This window comes from Lissotriton helveticus, chromosome 7, assembly GCF_964261635.1.
Source record: "Lissotriton helveticus chromosome 7, aLisHel1.1, whole genome shotgun sequence".
Lineage (NCBI taxonomy): Eukaryota > Metazoa > Chordata > Amphibia > Caudata > Salamandridae > Lissotriton > Lissotriton helveticus.
This window is the reverse complement of record NC_136068.1, coordinates 1,447,418,082-1,447,436,857: the sequence shown is the minus strand read 5'-3', so window position 1 is coordinate 1,447,436,857 and position 18,776 is coordinate 1,447,418,082.

The window sequence follows — 18,776 nt, the reverse complement described above, 5'->3', positions numbered from 1 at the left end:
AAAAAAAATATATATACTGTATTTAATGAGGAAATATTTTTAACGATGTATTTTAAATGTATGTTTGTGCTTTTATGAGTCTAATCCTCGAATAAAGCTTTTGTAATAATAATTAATATACCTACATTTCTGTTCCACTAAAGAAAAAGTGTATACTTTTCAGATCACGTTAAATTTTGTGGCTATATTTATTTTATATATTCGCCCAGTCTATGGTATGAAATCAGGTGACGTGTGTGCTTCTTGTCCATTACAGCACTCTAATTTCATGTGTTCCCTAATTACCATGCGGGGCAAAAAATTAAGCGATCTAAAATAAAAGACAAGAAGGAGATGCATTCTGTTTCTACTTCGTTCAGATAAGCGCGTCAGCAAAACCTATCGCGTTGTTTCATATAATTACATTATGTGATATTGACACGCCAGGGCGCAGATAAGGAAAGTGAGGCGGTCGGAGAGACAGGGTTAGAAAGACGGAAGGAAGTAACGGAGAGAGGCATCGAGAGACAGAGATGGAGGAGCGAGAGACAGGGTTAGAAAGACAGAAGGAAGTAACAGAGAGAGGCATCGAGAGACAGAGTTTGAGGAGCGAGAGACAGAAATAGAAAGACAGAAGGAAGTAACAGGGAGGCATCGAGACTCGAGAGACAGGGTTGGAGGAGCGAGAGACAGGGATAGAAAGACAGAAGGAAGTAACAGAGAGAGGCACAGAGAGACAGAGTTTGAGGAGCGAGAGACAGAAATAGAAAGACAGACGGAAGTAACAGAGAGGCATCGAGACTCGAGAGACAGGGTTGGAGGAGCGAGAGACAGGGATAGAAAGACAGAAGGAAGTAACAGAGAGAGGCACAGAGAGACAGAGTTTGAGGAGCGAGAGACAGAAATAGAAAGACAGAAGGAAGTAACAGAGAACAAGACGGAGGGCATTGCTGTGGGGAGGGGGAGGAGAAATGAGACACGGGCGGAGCAGGGAGAGCGGCGGGTGTGAAGCAGCAGGGGCCTTTGAAGTGAAGCTAAGCTTCACTTCAAAGGAGTGGGAGGAGTGCTGCTGGGGAACAGATGGCGATTTGATGATGTGCACGCGTATTTTAGGTCAATGCGCTTGCGCATTGACCTAAAAGCGCACGGGCACAGCATCAAATCGCCAGTCTAGGTAAACCTTGTTTAAGCCCCTATAGTCTCACTCAATGCACATGCGCATTGAGAGGCGAGACCTAAAAAAGGAAAAAAACTACCTCCCAGTCCGGATAAAGACGCATAATAAGCTGCGCTTCCACGTAGGGTCGAAACGTCAACGTTGCAGTCACAATAGTCCTTGCGGTGTCCCTGACCCCAATAGAAAGTCACACTTGGGTCCTGTATTCATGCATTAAGGAATGGACAGAACAATACAACAGGTATTTTGATTGTTTTATATGTTACCCATTTGTACAATAAATGTATAGCACTTTTTGTCTTCACTTACCACCACAAGTCACTAATCCTGCACTTTAATCACTTTATCACTGTGTATGTATTGTTTCATTGACAGCCATGTTTATTGTCCACTGTACATAATACTAATCGTCATTTTTTACCAAATTATTTTGTCTTTGTGGTGTGTGTCCTTTCTCTCCATCTGGTTCTCGAAAAGTATTGTTGAACCAATTTCTAACATAAAATTTGTGATTTATACTTTAAGAATTTAAATTCTCAGGATGTATTACATACATTTTGTTTTGGTTTAAAAGATTTTTATTAGGATTTTTGCAAATACAATACACAAGCCATATGAAAAATCAGCAATTAACCTAATAAAGTAAAACATTAGGCATAAAACATATAAAAATATATCCTAAAAGAAAGAAGAAGAAGAAGAAGAAAGAAGAAGATAGGAAAGAAAGAAAGAAGATAGAGAGGAAGATAAGGGGAGAAAGGAAAGAGAGGAAAAAGAAAGAAAAGGTAATCCAAATAATGAAGAAGAAGAATATTTGCATGAAGAGAGAAAACAGAATTAACATCGGGAAGGTTTGGAAGAGAGATAGGTAGTAAAAGGGAGCCATAGGAGGTCAGATTTAATTTTCTGAGAGACAGAGGAAGATGAAGCAATAGCAATCCTTTGTTCATCACAAATGAAATTCCACCAAGTAAGTACAGACAATTTGGAGTTATCTTTCCCCAAGGATAAAATCACTTTAAAAGCATGAGCAATAAAGAGATCTAGTAATCTCGCAGAGGAGGATACAATGTCTATGTCATGTGATAAAGAACCTAAAAAAACATGCAAAAAGGATAAAGGAGTAGTGAAACCAAACATTGGCATGCATATATTCCAAACAGAATTCCAAAAGGATAAGACAGAAGGGCAATCATAGATTTGGTGGTTAAGTGTACCCGTTTCTTTAGAACAAGACCAACAAAGAGGGGAAGCGGATGGTGAAAATGTACAAATATGAACAGGAGTTATAATAGCTCTATTATAAATAAAAAACAAAGATTGAGTAATACGGGCAGCAGCTGAAACTTTAAACAATTTTGTCCATAATTTATCCCAAGACATAACAGAGAGAGAAACGGATAAATCATTTTCCCAAGCAATCTCAACAGTTGACTTAGAACGAACCATAACATTTGATAACGGTAATGTATATACATATGCAGCTTTAGCTAAATGAGTGGAGAATAAAGGGTATAAAGGAATAGAGGGAGTAGTATGAGGCAAGGCAAGAGGCATTGTAAATGTAGACAACTGAGAACGTATAGCAGTAGTAATGATGGTTTATTCATGTAGAGAAGAGTTGGGTAAGTGATAAATGGTTTGTAATTCATTAAAAGGAATAATAGAATTACTGGAAATAAATCGATGAACAAATAGAATATCCTTTTCCTTCCAATATTTGTAGTAAAAAGATTTGCCTTTGTATTTAAGAAATTTATTATACCACACAACGGACGAGAGAAAGCATTGAAAAGGGGTAAAGTCCTTGGAAAATGTATTATATAGTAACGTTTGAGAATATTGCAAAACTGGGTATTTAGCTAAAAAGGAGCAATTTGACACAAAAACAATATGAGGAAACAAAAAGTCCTTCAATAGGGAACGTTAAAAAAAAAACATCTGGGAACCGGGGTAACTGAAAAAATGTAAGCTAAAGAAAAGGATTGTTTAATTAAAAAAGCAGAATGGTAATTTTTAAAATTAGGGAAACGAACACCACCTTCAGTTTTGGGGCGAGTAAGTCTAGTTAAGGCAATACGAGGATGTTTATTGTTCCACAGAAATTTAGTACAAATGGAATTTATGCGAGAAAAATAAACATTGGGTATTTTAATAGGGAGCATAGAAACAGTATATAATATGTGGGGAGTAATCATCATCTTGATAGTATCAAGCCTACCCCACCAAGAAAGATATAAGGGAGACCAAATTTGGAGGAGAGACTGAAGTTTCTTAATAAGGGCAGTAAAAGTAAATTTAAGCGTATCAGTCAATGACGAAGAAAACCAAATGCCAAGGTATTTGATTTTGGAGGGGCACCATGTAAAGTCAGTAGCTTTGAACATATATTGGTAACAGATATCATTTAGAGGTAGAACTTCCTTTTAGATAGGTTTAGTTTATAACCCGAAATGGAGGAGTATAAACGAACTTCATCCAAAAAAGGAGGTAGGGACGTAAGTTGATTGGTCATATAGATTAATATGTCATCAGCATATGCAGATCATTTAGTTTCAACTGAGGAGGATGTAAAACCAATAATCTGAGAGTTAGTTCTGATGCGCTCTAAAAAAGGTGCGAGGCAGAGGATAAATAATAAAGGGGAGAGAGGACATCCTTGTCTAGTACCTCTAGCCAGTGGAAAAAATCTTGAAAACTGATTATTAACAAAAATACTGGCACGAGGGGAGGAATATAAAAGTTTGACATAGGAAATAAAAGTAGGACCAAAACCAAACCAATGGAGAGTTTGAAACATAAAGTACCAATTAATGCGGTCAAAGGCCATCTCAGTGTCTAAAGATAAGGCAGCAAGAGGGTCCTTGAATTTTTTGCCAAGAGAAATAATATTAGAGAATATACGAGCATTATCAGAGGCTAGTCTGCCCTTCTCAATTCCAACTTGATGTGTTTTAATAAAAAGAGGAACAATAGAATCAAGACGGGAAGCATGAATTTTAGCAAAGATCTTACAATCATAATTAATGAATGATATGAGGCGGTAATTTTTGCAAAGGGAATGATCTTTATCAGGTTTGGGAATAATAACAATTAATGCATCCATAAAGGATCCAGAGGCCTTAGCGTCTGCAATAAAAGAATTAAAAAGTTGTAAAAGTTTAGGGGCAAATATTGAATGACAAGTAGAGTAAAATTCCACAGGCAGCCCATCAGGGCCTGGTGCTTTTGACTTTTTCAATGAGTTAATGGCCAAAAGCACTTCCTGAAGAGTAATATCATTTTCTAATTGAGCAAATTCATCAGGAAGCGATGGTGGTGAGAAGAGACCATCAAAAAAAGATGTTAAGTTTTGAGTGGAGGGATAGGTGTCATCAGTATAGAGAGACTGATGATAATAATGAAAAACAGCAGCAATTTCTTCATCAGATGTAACAAGTTTATTATCAGCTTCATTGAGGATAGGGCCAACAGCCTTACGTTCAGATTTAATTTTTAAATAATTAGCTAGCATTTTAACCGCTTTGTTTTGACCCCCATGGAATTTGGATTTAATATTGAGCAAGGTATTACAAGCTTCAAAAGTGGCAATTTTATTAAGCTCAGTTTTTGCTACAATTAGATCCTGAAGGGCGGTAGTAGCCTTAGACGTGAAATATGCATGCTCTAGTTCTTTAATTTTCTGTAACTGATCCTTATATTTAGTTAGATTTAATTTCTTTTTTTTTGAGACATAAGAAATAGTGAAAGCTCGAAGAGCAGCCTTAAAAGCATCCCAGTTATTAGGAATAGAAGTGTCAGATGGGTTATTAAAGATGAAAGAGTCATTAATAAAAACAGTAATTTCCTTTATAAAAACAGCATCAGATAAAAGAAAAGTATTGAATTTCCAGCGACTAAATTTAGAAGAAGCAAGGGAAAGGTCCAGGACAGCATATACAGGTGCATGATCAGAAATGAAAATAGAACCAATTTCAGAACTTTGAATAGAGGGGAGTAGTGAATTACTAACCAAAACATAGTCAATTCGTGACCGGGTGTGATGTACATTCGAGAAAAAAGTATATTCAAGTGAATCAGGGTTACAGGTTTTCCAGACGTCATATAACGGACGTGAGGTAATGGCAGATTGTAATGATTTGTGGGACTTATCTTTTTGGAATTTACAAGAGGAGAGCCTATCAGAGGAAGGGTCCAACCATTGGTTGAAATTACCTGCAACTAGTATATTGGGGCAATCTATAGAAGACAGAAGAATTTTAATATCTTTCCAAAATTTGGGGTCAGGACTATTTTGTCAATGGTACTGTGCATACCTTGTTGCATTTCGTAAGCATTTATTCGGAATTTTGTATACTGTGTGCAAATCTATCAAACACAAAGCCAAGGTGAGCCATATAGGTGTAGAAGGTGGCATTCTGTGTGTGGAGCTTAATAATGTGTTGTTGCCCATGGAAATCAATACCCTGGATCAACAACAAAAGGTGCAAAGGTCCCATTTGTGATGTAAATATTGGGACTGTTAATTTATGGCTGATTCTGGTTTGCCTATCACTATTCTGGTGAAATCACTTTTGATAAGTTATAGTAAAAATGTTTTATTGCCTGCTATGTCAATCCCAAGGCTTTTGGGGTAATGACATTTTGATGAAAGGTTACTTTTCTGATCTTATCTGTTTCAAAGGAAGGGAAGTTTTCACAAAAATGTGTGTGGCTAAGATGGGTCGTGGTTTGTTAGAATGGCTTAGTACAAGCTAAACTGGGTATTGTGCTGAAACCGGGCCACAAACAACCTGTGTTCTTAGGAGAAGTGCCTGTGTTTTCTCTTATGCATATCGATTGTGTGGATAGAGTGGGTGAGTTAAACGCTTTACTGGATATGTTTTTTTGGTGTGCTTTGTGAGAAAGTGGGTCTCATAGTAGGATTTGAGCACACCATTAATTTGAAAAGCAATGCTTTATCTTTTATCCAAAAGTTTAGACCTGTGCCACTGTCTGTGCGAAAGGATTTAAAAAGCAGATATGTTTAGGTGGCTACTTAAGTGGGTGGCACAGGGAGTGATGCAGTCTCACTAATAGCGTTTAATTTACAGGCACTGAGTACATGTAGTACCACTTTAATTGGGACTCAAAAGTAAATTAATGTGACTATTGGGTGAAAGCCAGTGATACTATGTTTTAGGGAATGAGCAGACATGCTTTAGCACTGGTTTGCAGTGGTAAAGTGCAGAGATTCCTAAAACCAACAAAAACGAGATCAGCAAAAATGGAGGATTAAGGCAAGATACCTGGGTAAAGACCACCCTAAGGCTAACAGGTATAACAATATACATATGGCACTATCTTTACTATATATGTACATTTAAAAACTATATATCTATAAATACAGTTTGATACAAATAAGTAAATATGTATATTTATACATAGGTATATTTCAAAGCAAATATTTCACATGTTTTAACCCTTTAATGAACTTATCGAAGTTCGCTGGAGTCAATCCTGTGTGCACATAGGGCTGCAGGGTCTTGTAGATATAATCAAGTACCCAAATACAATGCATTGCTTAGGCAGTGCAAGATTATCAATAAACAAATCAAAAGGAACAACAAATGTATCCTTCCCACTTATTCATTTTAAGCTTTTACTGCCCAGTGTCAGTGTGCTTCCAGCCTGCGAGAATGGTGCAGAAATTAAAGAATTTAAGCTTACGTGTCTAGAATTTTCAGTTCTATTCGGAGGTGAGGATTAAGCTTCTAATTTCTTTACTGCAGATATACAGCAGCGAACCATTAAAAAGTAAACCAAAAATACATTACCCATAAACCATATATGTCATATGCCACATGCCCCAACCACAGTATATTCCCTCATATAAGTACTGAAATCATCATTTTGTGTCCTCTTTCTTGGCAAGGAAGGTAAAGGGTACTCCAAGGGAAACAGGGTAATAGTTATCAAAGTCAAAATTCATCCAAACCAGAATCCAACAGATTCCTACTGATTCAATAGGGATGTCAAATAACCAAAATGGGTCAACTGCAGACCTCCGAACTGGACCACCAGGAATGCTGACGGCACAACGAGCCACACACAATGCCTTCTCATGCAAGTAGAACTTATAAAGCTGGAAGCAGCTTCTCAACGATTCTTCTAGTCATTACCTGAAATGCTAAAGAGCAACCGTAAAGACTGTCAAAGTAGGTAGGCAATATATATTTGGAAGTTGGAAGATTGGACATTTGAATTCCTCTCATTAACTTGCATTCCAAAGGATGTTTACCCACTGGTTTTCCTTTCACCAGAAGGTGAACCGCTGGAAGTGTAGACCCTATAATTATTGACAGGCCCGTAGGCCACACCAGACTATGCCAATTTGAAAAGGAAATTTAGGACCTTACAACACTCTGCTCCCAGGGGATCGACACCCCATACGTTGCACCAAGAACACTATCTCCTCCAAGCTTAGGCATAACGTTTGCGGGTACTGCTTGCCCACGCCTGTCTAATGAAACTTGTAGCTTGTTGCAAAAGTCCTGGGGTACACCATCTTTCCCTGAAACCATCCAAGTCATCAACTCAGGATGACCAAATAACACTAAGGGATGAGAAAGACACCCCAGATCTAATAACAGATCTGCCTGGGATGAGAGGTGTATTGGAGGAGCAGGCACTAGAGTTATGGCTACCGGCATCCAAGTTTGAACCCTCCAAAATGGAGTGATAAGAATGATCTCCGACTTCTGATGTCAAAATTGCGCCAGAACAATGGATATCATCAGAAAAAAGGGAAAGGCATAGCCCCGAAAGTGGGACCAGTTCTTAAGAAATCCATCAGTAGCCAGAGCTTCCGGATTCAGCACCCAGCTGAAGAACCTCGACAGTTGACGATTGAGTCAAGATGCGAACAAATCTATCCTGCACAGACCCCACTAGTTGTGACGGTCCTGGAATACTGTAGGTTGCAGACTCCAATCACTGAAATTCCAAAGATGACAGGAATTCCAATTGGCTATCATGTTTCTCTTGCCTGGGAGATATTCCGCCTTGATCGAGATGCAATGACTGAGGCAGAAATGCCATAAGTCTTTGGCTATCTCTGCTAGGATGCAGGACCTCTTCCTTTCTACCTTGTTGACATGCAGAATGGCTGAGATTTTGTCTATCTTCAGCAGTATGCAACAATCTACTTTTGAGGGAGTAATGCTCCTGATGGCAAAGGAACCTGTCAGGAGTTGCCGGCAATTGATATGGAGGTACATCTCTGCTTCTGACTAACTAATCCCCCCACCCCCGTTGAGAGGGATCCGCACCTCAGTCTTCAACCCCAGTGACTAGCATCCGATTCTATCACCAGATCTGGGGAGGTGCCGAAACTCACCTTGCCATTTCTTGATTACATGTGTTCCAACCACCATATCATCGCTGATCTGGCTTCGCCCAACAGGAGAATCTGTTTAAATATGAGAGATCCTTCCTCAATTGTCAGATTTTTTTATCTGTGAATGGCTCCGTAGTGGAGGGGACCTGGAAAAATTGTCTGATTGGAGGAAGCCAGGAGACTCACTAGCCTGGCAATCAACTTCAATAAAACAGTCTGGCTGCGCAACACAAATCTCAATTCCCTTTTGGTTTTGGAAATCTTCTGTGAGGGAAGGTTTAACTGTGTGTGGATGGAAACTATCTGAAAACACAGAAAAACCACCTGTTGTGCAGGAAACAACACTGACTTATGCAAGTTGAAAATAAAGCCCAATCTCTGCAGGAGCTGGTTCACTGATAGAATATCGATGTCACAAACATCCATGTTCTAAATATCGAAGAAAAAAAGTGGACTCCCATACCTTAACAGGTGAGTGCAAAAATATTTACTCCAAAATATCGACTTAAAAAATGTAGGTGTAAAAAATATTGATTTAAAAAGGTGTATAAAATAAAATAATATATATGAAATACTAATATTATTTATAGCAAAATAAATAAAATGTAATGTACATTTTAACTAAATATAAGAAATAAACGTATATATAAACACACAAACATAATAATTTATACATATACATATATTTACTTAAAAATTATTTATCTTTATTTAATTTTTAAACATTAAAATTACATAAAAATAAAATATATTTATATCAATCATTTAAAATTAAAAACAAATTCTTTAATAAATTATAACATTAAAGTATTAAAAAAAATTAAACTCACATTTCCCAATACAATAAGTGCAACAGTAGGGGACGTGTTGGTGAGCGGAATAATTACATTTGCGATTCCAACTCCAGTGCAACAGTAGGGAAAGTGTTGGATAGCAGAGGGGTCAACATTTCTATTCCCACTTCAGTGACAGCAACAGTAGGGAAAGTGTTGTATAGTGGAGGGAAAACAATTACTATTCCCACTCCAAAGAGTGCAACAGTAGGTAAAGTGTTGGATAGTGGAGAGGTGAAAATTACTATTCCCACTCCAGTGAGTGCAAAAGTTAGGTAAGTGTTGGATAGAAAAGGAATTACATTTACTATTCCAACTCCAGTGAGTGCAACAGTAGGGAAAATGTTGGATAGCCGAGGGGTAAAAATTACTATTCCCACTCCAGTACGTGCAACATTAGGGAAAGTGTTGGATAGCGGAGGGGCAAAAATTACTATTCCCAATCCAAAGAGTGCAACAGTAGAGAAAGTGTTGGATAGCGGAGGCATACAAAATTACTATTCCCACTCCAGTGAGTGCAAAAGTAGGGTAAGTGTTGGAAAGCGGATGGATTACATTTACTATTCCAACTCCATTGAGTGCAACAGTAGGGAAAATGTTGGATAGCAAAGGCGTAACAACTACTATTCCCACTCCAATGAGTGCAATAGTAGGGAAAGTATTGAACAGCAGAGGGGTAAAAATTACTATTCCCACTCCAAAGAATGCAGAAGTAGAGAAAGTGTTGGGCAAATAATATTTAAAATATACATTTAAATTTATTTATTTTATTTCATACCCTATGACACCATACCAATACCAAAACACTTCAACATTTATAATTACATTTATTTCCATAATTAACATAATTAATAATCAATAAGAGCATTAAAAATAATCATTAATTGAGTACACAAGCTTTAACACTCTAATATCCACAACACACACCTACATTAAACTATAAAATATTAAAACACAATTATTTATTATTTTGTAAATAAAAACTATTACTATTAATAACTAATAATTAAAAAACAGCATTTTATTTAGTACACACCCCTTACCCCTTTAAAAGTAAAAACAAAACACACGAAAATAATCATATACCCCAAATATACATCAAATAATTAACATTAATTAACAACTATATATTAGTTAATTAAACACAAATTACTTCCTACCCTTTACTCCAATAAACACCACAACACACACATGAAATTAATTACACAATTACTATAGTTAATTACCAATTAATTATTTAAAATTAACAACTAATTATTAATTCATCAATTAAAATGTAAATAATTTATTTCCCACCCTTTACACCTACAAAAACTACCACACACAAATATAATTAACTAGCTTACCGTTTCGCGCATTGCTGCGATCTCTGAAGAAAGGAAATTCAAGGAAACTACTTATGATAGCATTCAATTTACATTGTTTCATTTTTATTGAAACTTATTCATTTTAATATGGAAAACTTTCAAAGTGTCGTTTTAATTCTATTTATTTATTCGAGTGCTTGTGGATTCACGTTTTTTGTTTTTCCGTTTGGTGCGTACATCAGTATTCGAAAGATTATGAGGGCCCTGGTGGGCCGATATTTTAAAAAAATGTATGCCAGAAACCTTCGTGGGAGTGTACTCAACAACTTCCCAAAGTTTACTGGCGATCGGATGAATGGTGTTTTAATTCTATTTATTTATTCGAGTGCTTGTGGATACACGATTTTTTGTTTTTCCGTCTGGTGCGTACATAAGTATTCAAAAGGTTATGAGGGCCCTGGGGGGGCCGATATTTAAAATATTTTTATGCCAGAAACCTTTGCGGGGGTGTACTCAACAACTTCCCAAAGTTTCATGGCGATTTTTTGTTTTTCCGTCTTGTGCGTACATCAGTATACGAAAGATTATGAGGGCCCTTGGGGGCTGATATTTTAAAACAATTTATGCCAGAAACCTTCGCAGGAGTGTACTCAACAACTTCCCAAAGTTTCATGGCGATCGGATGAATGGTGTTTTAATTCTATTTATTTATCCGAGTGCTTGTGGATACACGATTTGTTGTTTTCCGTCTTGTACGTACATCAGTATTCGAAAGATTATGAGGGCCCTTTGGGGCCGATATTTAAAAAAATATTTAAGCCAGAAACTTTCGCGGGAGTGTACTCAACAATTTCCCAAAGCTTCATGGCGATCGGATGAATAATGTAGTGCTGCATAAAGGACAAACAGCCAGACAGACAGACAGACATACATTCGTTTTTATATATATAGATTACACATTTACCGAAATATTACAAAATAATTAATTAAAATTAATTAACACCCAATTATTCATTCATAAATTAAAAATGCATTTCTTCCCACCATTTACACCTATAAACCCCACAACACACACCTAAATTGATTTCACAATTACCATCATTAATTACCAATTGATTAATTAACAACCAATTATTAATAAATAAATAATACATTAATTTACAGATTTAACACTATAACATCACAATTCAACAAATATTAATAAATAAAAATGTATCAATTATTTAAATATAATTAAATTATTTCCCACCCTATTCCCCTATAAACCCACAACCCGGCATGGAACCAAACAATGCCAAAATACATTTTTAAAAAATTATACATTTAATATAATCAAATTACTTCCCACCCTATTCCCCCATAAACCCACAACCTGCTATGGAACTAAAAACACAAAATTCGAAATAAAAAATAATACCTTCAATATAATTATTTATTTATATTTATTTATTTATTTATTTAAACATTTGTAAAGCGCTACGAAGGCCCATGGGCATCTCGGCGCTAGTATCTGCTAAATTCAGCCCTACAGGAGGATGTAATTATTGGTCAAATAACCACGTTTTGAGTTGCTTTCGAAAGGACCACAAGGAGGGGCTGTTCTTTATGAGTAGTGGCAAGGATTGTGGCAATTAAATTACTTCCCACCCTATTCCTCTATAAACCCTCAACCTGCTATGGCAATAAAAGAGCAACATTCAAATAAAAAAATAAAAAAACTACTAAAAATTTAACACATATATTAAAAATACAAACACATCTTATACAAAAAAAATACATCACATACATATAACATATATACACAAATAAATAACAATAATAATGAATGATATTTTTAACAACTATTTTTTTGCAACCGAGATTGAACGCTTAGATATTTTTTATAACGATATTTCTTACCGTAAGTTGATATTCTTGACAGCTGGGTATGAGGACAGGAGGTCTTGGGGCCCCGGAATTTCGGGGCCCCAAGACCTCTGGAGCCAGCTCCAGTGGCTCTCCTACTGGACTGCATGCCGAAACCTATACAAGATTGGGTTTACGCCCGAGAAGTTTGGTCGTGGAGAAGTACATTCTCTACTACTGCCTAAGGCGAGGGTCCCCACGGACTGCCCCCCACTACTGAGAAGTGCCTTGTCGTGCTGGAAGAAGGCCCTTTCCTATACGTCGGCGACTCCTCCTTAAGCGGCGAATATTCCGCTGTTGGGCATACCCACAATACAGGGCAGGCTCACACGAACTAGACTCCAAGAGTGGATGTATTGTGGGATAGAGACGGTTGGCTCTTTTTTGGGGGATGAGACGCTCATAGACCATGATACATTCCTGCAGATCACCGATGCTCCACCTCGCTTATACTTACTGCATGCCGTGGTCGCACATTTTATCCGGACCACATGGGCACCAGACCGAACTAAACCCACACAACACAAATTAGTGCACCTAATGTATTATATGGGACCGGGAGGGCACTTGGTTCGTTGGCTATATACTGGCATACGGACACACGCTGCGATCCCTCTGGAGGCCTTGAGAACTAGATGGGCAAACGATACGAATGCGGAAATTGCTGATAGAGCATGGCAGACTATACTGGAACATCCTAAAAAGGTGTCCCGTAACGTCCGGTTTAAATTTATTCAAACAATGATACTTCACAGGGCATACCTTATGAATACATCTTATGTTCCCGGACTCCCCCCACTGTTGCCCTCGTTGCGGAGGCAACGAAGCAGACTTTATTCATATGTTATGGTTTTGCCCATGGTTATGCGTTTATTGGAGTGAGATTTGCCGGGTTATTAATACCCTAACACAATTGCCGGCCCCTACGGAGGCCTTATCCTGTCTATTAGGACTGCGACGCCGATCAGGGAAGCAGAAAGTTGGCTTAAAGTTTACAGATTTGTCCTATGTCTTGGCTATTAGGGCTATCACCATGAAGTAGAAGTCACCTAGACCCCCATCAATCTCGGTGTGGCGGGCTGACTTGTTGCAGTGGGGGAGGGAGGAGGGGGCGGCCTTTCGTAGAGAGGAAGAGAGGGCTGCGTAAACACCCAATGGCCCTGGATTGTGAGGCCTTATTGATTGCCCTAGAGGCAATGGATTTCCCCTTGGATACCTTGGTGTGAACCCACCACAACACAGGTCTTTCCTTTAAACTTCGGACTTTCTGACTTCACAGATGTATAATGTATACAGCGTCCCCTGTCAGTGTTACATATTCAGTGATTTATTTGATTGTCATACATACCTGCGGAGAGCATAGGTAGGAGCTGAAAGGACCAGGAGAGGGTGGGGGGTGGGAGGGTTTCGTTGCTGTTAAGTTACATGAGTAGTTTGGTTTACTAGTAAAAGGATACGAATACACATTATTGGAACATATACTGCAGGATACAGCAATAACTGGGTGGGGGGCAGCTATGTTATGCAATATACATAGACCATAGCTGTGTAGCAATGTGTGGGTACACTGATTGTAATTGCTGCATCTGGCTGATATGTAATTGAGGAAGAAAAATGAAAAGGCTGGTGATGATTATTATTGCTTTGTACCATTTCCCTGCTTCTGCTGCAGTCGACGATAAAGTGTGTTTTAAAAAAAGTTGATATTCTTGACCACGATACTCTTTCTGACCCAGGATATCAATGACTCGATATTTGAGCAACTTGATATTTTGTACTCAATATTCTGTCTCAACACCATAGGAGCTGAATGGTCCATGACAAGTAAGTCTTGAGCATCTGAGGATCCAAGGCCATCAACAGCATATCATCTAAATGCACAATGGGACGTACTCCCCGAGCTCTGAGAGACTCTACTACTGGCCTCATCAGTTTGGTGAAGAATCACAGGGCTGATGAGAGGCTGAAGGGGAGAGACATAAACTCTAGACATTGGCCTGTGGCGGGGGGGGAGTTGAAGATGGGCACAGAAAAGTATACATCCTTCAGAACCAACCGGACCATCCAATCGCCTTCCTGAAGAATATCCCTTAGCAAGTTAATGCCCTCCATTTTTAAATGCCTGTGCAGTATCCACACATTGAAATCCTTCAGATTGAGTACTAAATGGTAACCGCCCCCTTTCTTTATGACTAGAATAATTAAGCTTAAAAACTTATCGGGTGAGGGACTGACAAACAGATTGCTCTGGGAAAAAACATCTGATTTGGCAGATGAGATTGTACAGGAGTGTCGGAAAATTCTAGTTTGAAGCCTAGAATGGTTTCTAGAACCCCCGGATCTAGAGCAATTTGGCTTCAATTGTTTGGGAACACACCCACTCTTACCTCTGAGTAAGGAATAATTCTTACAGGAATATCCTGTGTCTTGGATTGTCCCTTTTGTTCCCATCGAGAGCCTCTTTTTAAGCGTGGGCAGACTCATCGGAGGTGAGTGGGATAAAATACTGGTTCAGACGTCTCTCAATACCACCCCCCTCTACCTCAGGGGTAGTAGCCTTGCAGGAGGCTTTGAAAGGATACTCAGCTTGACACACACCCTCCATAGCGCCCACCCCTGTCAAAAAGGCTTCTTCTGAATACTTTTTCCAGAGAAATTTGAGCCTTGCTCATAGTGGCGTAAGTGGAACAAAACTTGGTTAGTTCTTTGACAAGTGACCCACCAAATAAAAGCACTTTAGCTACAGGCCGGCTTCGGAAGTGGCAAGATCATTGAGAATTGCATCTATACACATCAGAATGGACCTCCTGCTTTCAGTGGAAAATGCCTCAACTGACAAATAGCTCTCTGTGCCCATCCTACTAGGATCCTAGTAGGATGTCCGTATCTACAGGGGAATCAGAATTATTGGACTGGTATGCCAATTCTAATATCTTGGTCAAGGGACCAGACATATCCAGGAGTTTGTCCCGACAATTTTTCCAAGCTCTATCCAAGCCCTTCTTGGAGCCTTTGGAATATCTGTGCATGAACGTGACCATGGTGGAGTCAACTTCTAGTGTGTCTGCTACTTTCCCTTCCAGGCTGGCCTAGGGCATTCTGATTTAAGTTGCGCACGGACCTCTTTATCAAAATCTTATCTTAGATGCGATTGGATATCCTCTGCCACCTATGTAGGAGGAACCTAACTGGAAGGTTTGGGATGAATCATTTCCTTGGGATCAAAGGTAGGAATTTTATGGGACGTGAAGGAGGAGCATTTCTTCTTCTGACTAGGAACAGGTTTGTCAGCCTGATCGTTGTCTGAGTGATTTGAGGAGGAACCTGACTCATGGGAATTGGGGGATTGAGAGGTCTCTCCCAGATGGAGAGTGCTATTATCATGTTACAATGCCCTCTTGCATTTCAGTTTTGCAAAGGTGTCTGCATGCGCCTCCTCCTGGATCTTTGTTTTCGCATTGCCTCTTTGTGTAGGTGCACCTTCAGCCAGAGGGATCAAGGGTTGCCAACCCTGCTGACATGTAGTCAAGTAAATGACCCTTAAAAGGACCCAGAGCCCGTATTAGGGCCTTATTCACTGACTGCTGTACACTGCAGTCAAGAGCGTCATATAAATCCAGTTCTAACTAGTCATCGGTGTCATTGGGGAAGTATCCCATGTCCGCCTCATAAATCACCCACTGTGCCATTCTCCTGTCTAGGCATTACCCTTCGATAAGTCAAGATAGATAAGGGGAGCTGTAGCCCCAGCCAGGCCATGAAAGGCCTCTGATAATAGAATGTGGAGGGACCACCTGGAAAAACACTCAAGGTCAAGCCTGCATCAACTTTACAACCCTGTGCAAACTCTTTGCTAGCATAACGTAACATGTGTATTTGTAAAGCGCACGTATCACCCAAGGGTATCAAAGCGCTGAATAACAGATGTTTAGTGTTACCCAACTCAATGGTACTCATTTTATCGACCTCAGACAGATGAAAGGCTGAATGGACTCGCCGGGATATGAACCCGTGACCATAAGGTCAAACACAGGTGCCCACTGATCCACCAGACCCGGCCTAGCAGGGTGTGAGGGGAGCCAGTAATCAGCTACCACCTTGTATTTAAAAGGGTGTACTACAGAAGCACAAGAGAGAACACTTCAAAACATATCTTTACCCGTTACGGGTAAACCTACACATGCACCTTGGAGTGTTGAGGAAAGGCAATAGAAAGGGGACTAGACTGTCACAGAGATGGTCGTAGCCACGATCCCACTCCACAGAGGCCAGAACACCCGGTGTCACGGATAGAGTTTTTATCTAGGTGCATTTTTGGATTCATGACGGAAAACAAGCAAAACTTTTGCTGTGAATAGCGTCCAGGCAGGACAGAAGCTAAATTGGTCATGCGTACTTCAACACAACCATAACAAACATTACGCAAAAACAAAATAGGACGAAATGACTTCCCTTAATAAATCAGGGCCTTTGTGTTCCAAGGAATTGATGTAATGGCATTGTCAAACTTTGGCAGTGAGTGAAAGCCTTTGCTGAGTTTTAATTCTTTGGTGATTTACCAACTTGATTATCATTAAAACCTCAAACCAAAATCAAGGTTGGCGTTTACCAAGCCAAATATATGAACTTAATTTCCATTGCTACTCTAAAGGACCAACATATTTAAATTTATAGTAAACAGCATTGATGTATGAAAACACGAGTGCAATATTTGCAAAATAATAACTGCTTCTTGGATAACCTTAAAGTCGACAGTGTAAACTTCTCAAAATACATTTTTATAGTATTTTTATACATATTTACATCGAGAAATCACACTATATTGCCAGTCAACTCTTCTTCCTTAGCACATATTAGTTAACCCACCAGGTCCTTCTGCCCTGCTCTTCTAGCTCAAGCCATTTGTAAAATGGAATACATTGTTATGAGGACACATCTTTTCTCATGGCCAGAAAAGCTGTGCCACCCTGCCCTATGTATTCTTCCATCCGTGACCGCGGTAAGCTATGTGCCCATGACTTTTGATGATCTCTTAGCACTGGTGCCCCCGAAGTCAATCCCCACCTATAGTCTCAAGAGGCCACTACTACATCACTCCTTGCTGTGTGATCAGTCACAACTTTTTTGCATTGCTGAGTAATAGGAGTGTGAAGTCCCCTGTAGTTAGAAAAGGTACTCCCCTCATCACTGGGCCAGATGTCTTTAAGATGTTTATGACATGTTCAGACTCTTTTTTTTTGTCCTCAGTCATGATGGCTGCGCTATTGCATAACAAACAGTGTGCACCTGTAGGCTCAGATGTAAAGTTTGCCAGTAGTTTCGGTGAAAGAAAGCCTCTCTCTACCATTGTATAGAATGTATTTGTCATTGCAAGACACACATGGAAACATATAACATGTTTTACAATATGAGGGAGGAATATTTCCAACCTAAAACAGCAACTTCTAGGCTCAGAGCTGTATGGAGAAAATATGCCGTGAATTCCGAAGATGATGATTGGTGGAGACGAGTGGAATGAAGTATGGTGTTGTTCGCTCTGCATACTATTCAGCGATAATAGGGTAACTCTCCTTGTCAGTTGCCATCCGTCTGTGGGTGTGTGCTGTATTGGGGCTGAAATATTTTATTGAAATCAGGGTCCCCTTGCACATGATTTTCATGGGGCATGATGGTCGGGGTTATTGAGCTGTGTCTGTGTTTCACTCAAATGGTTTCTGTTCAAATAAGACAACAATTCATATGTACTATGTTAATGTTGTAATGACAATATCATTTCATTAGCATTTTGAAGTATTGAGTCTCTTTCTAAATTTGCAACCCTTGTAAATGGTGGTTTGTACACGAGAAGAGAGATCAGTGTAATGTCATAAAGGGCTGCTAGAGACAATTGCTCATCCTCATTGACGTGCTGCACCTAGCACATTTGAAATGAAATAAAAATGTTTTTGTATAGCGCATGGCTACCCGGAAGCATCCCAGTGCTGACACATAACCAGATGGACTGAATGGCCTAGGGGAAAAGCCAGGTTTTGAACTGTTTGCGGAATGTAATATGGTTGGGTTCTCTATGAAGATATAGTGGTAGGGTGTTCCAAAGTCCGGAGGCGTTGTATGAAAGTAACCGTCCGCCACTTCTGGCCTTCTTGATCCTAGGGACCACCGCTAGTTGGAGCTTGTCTGAGCGGAGATTTCTGTTT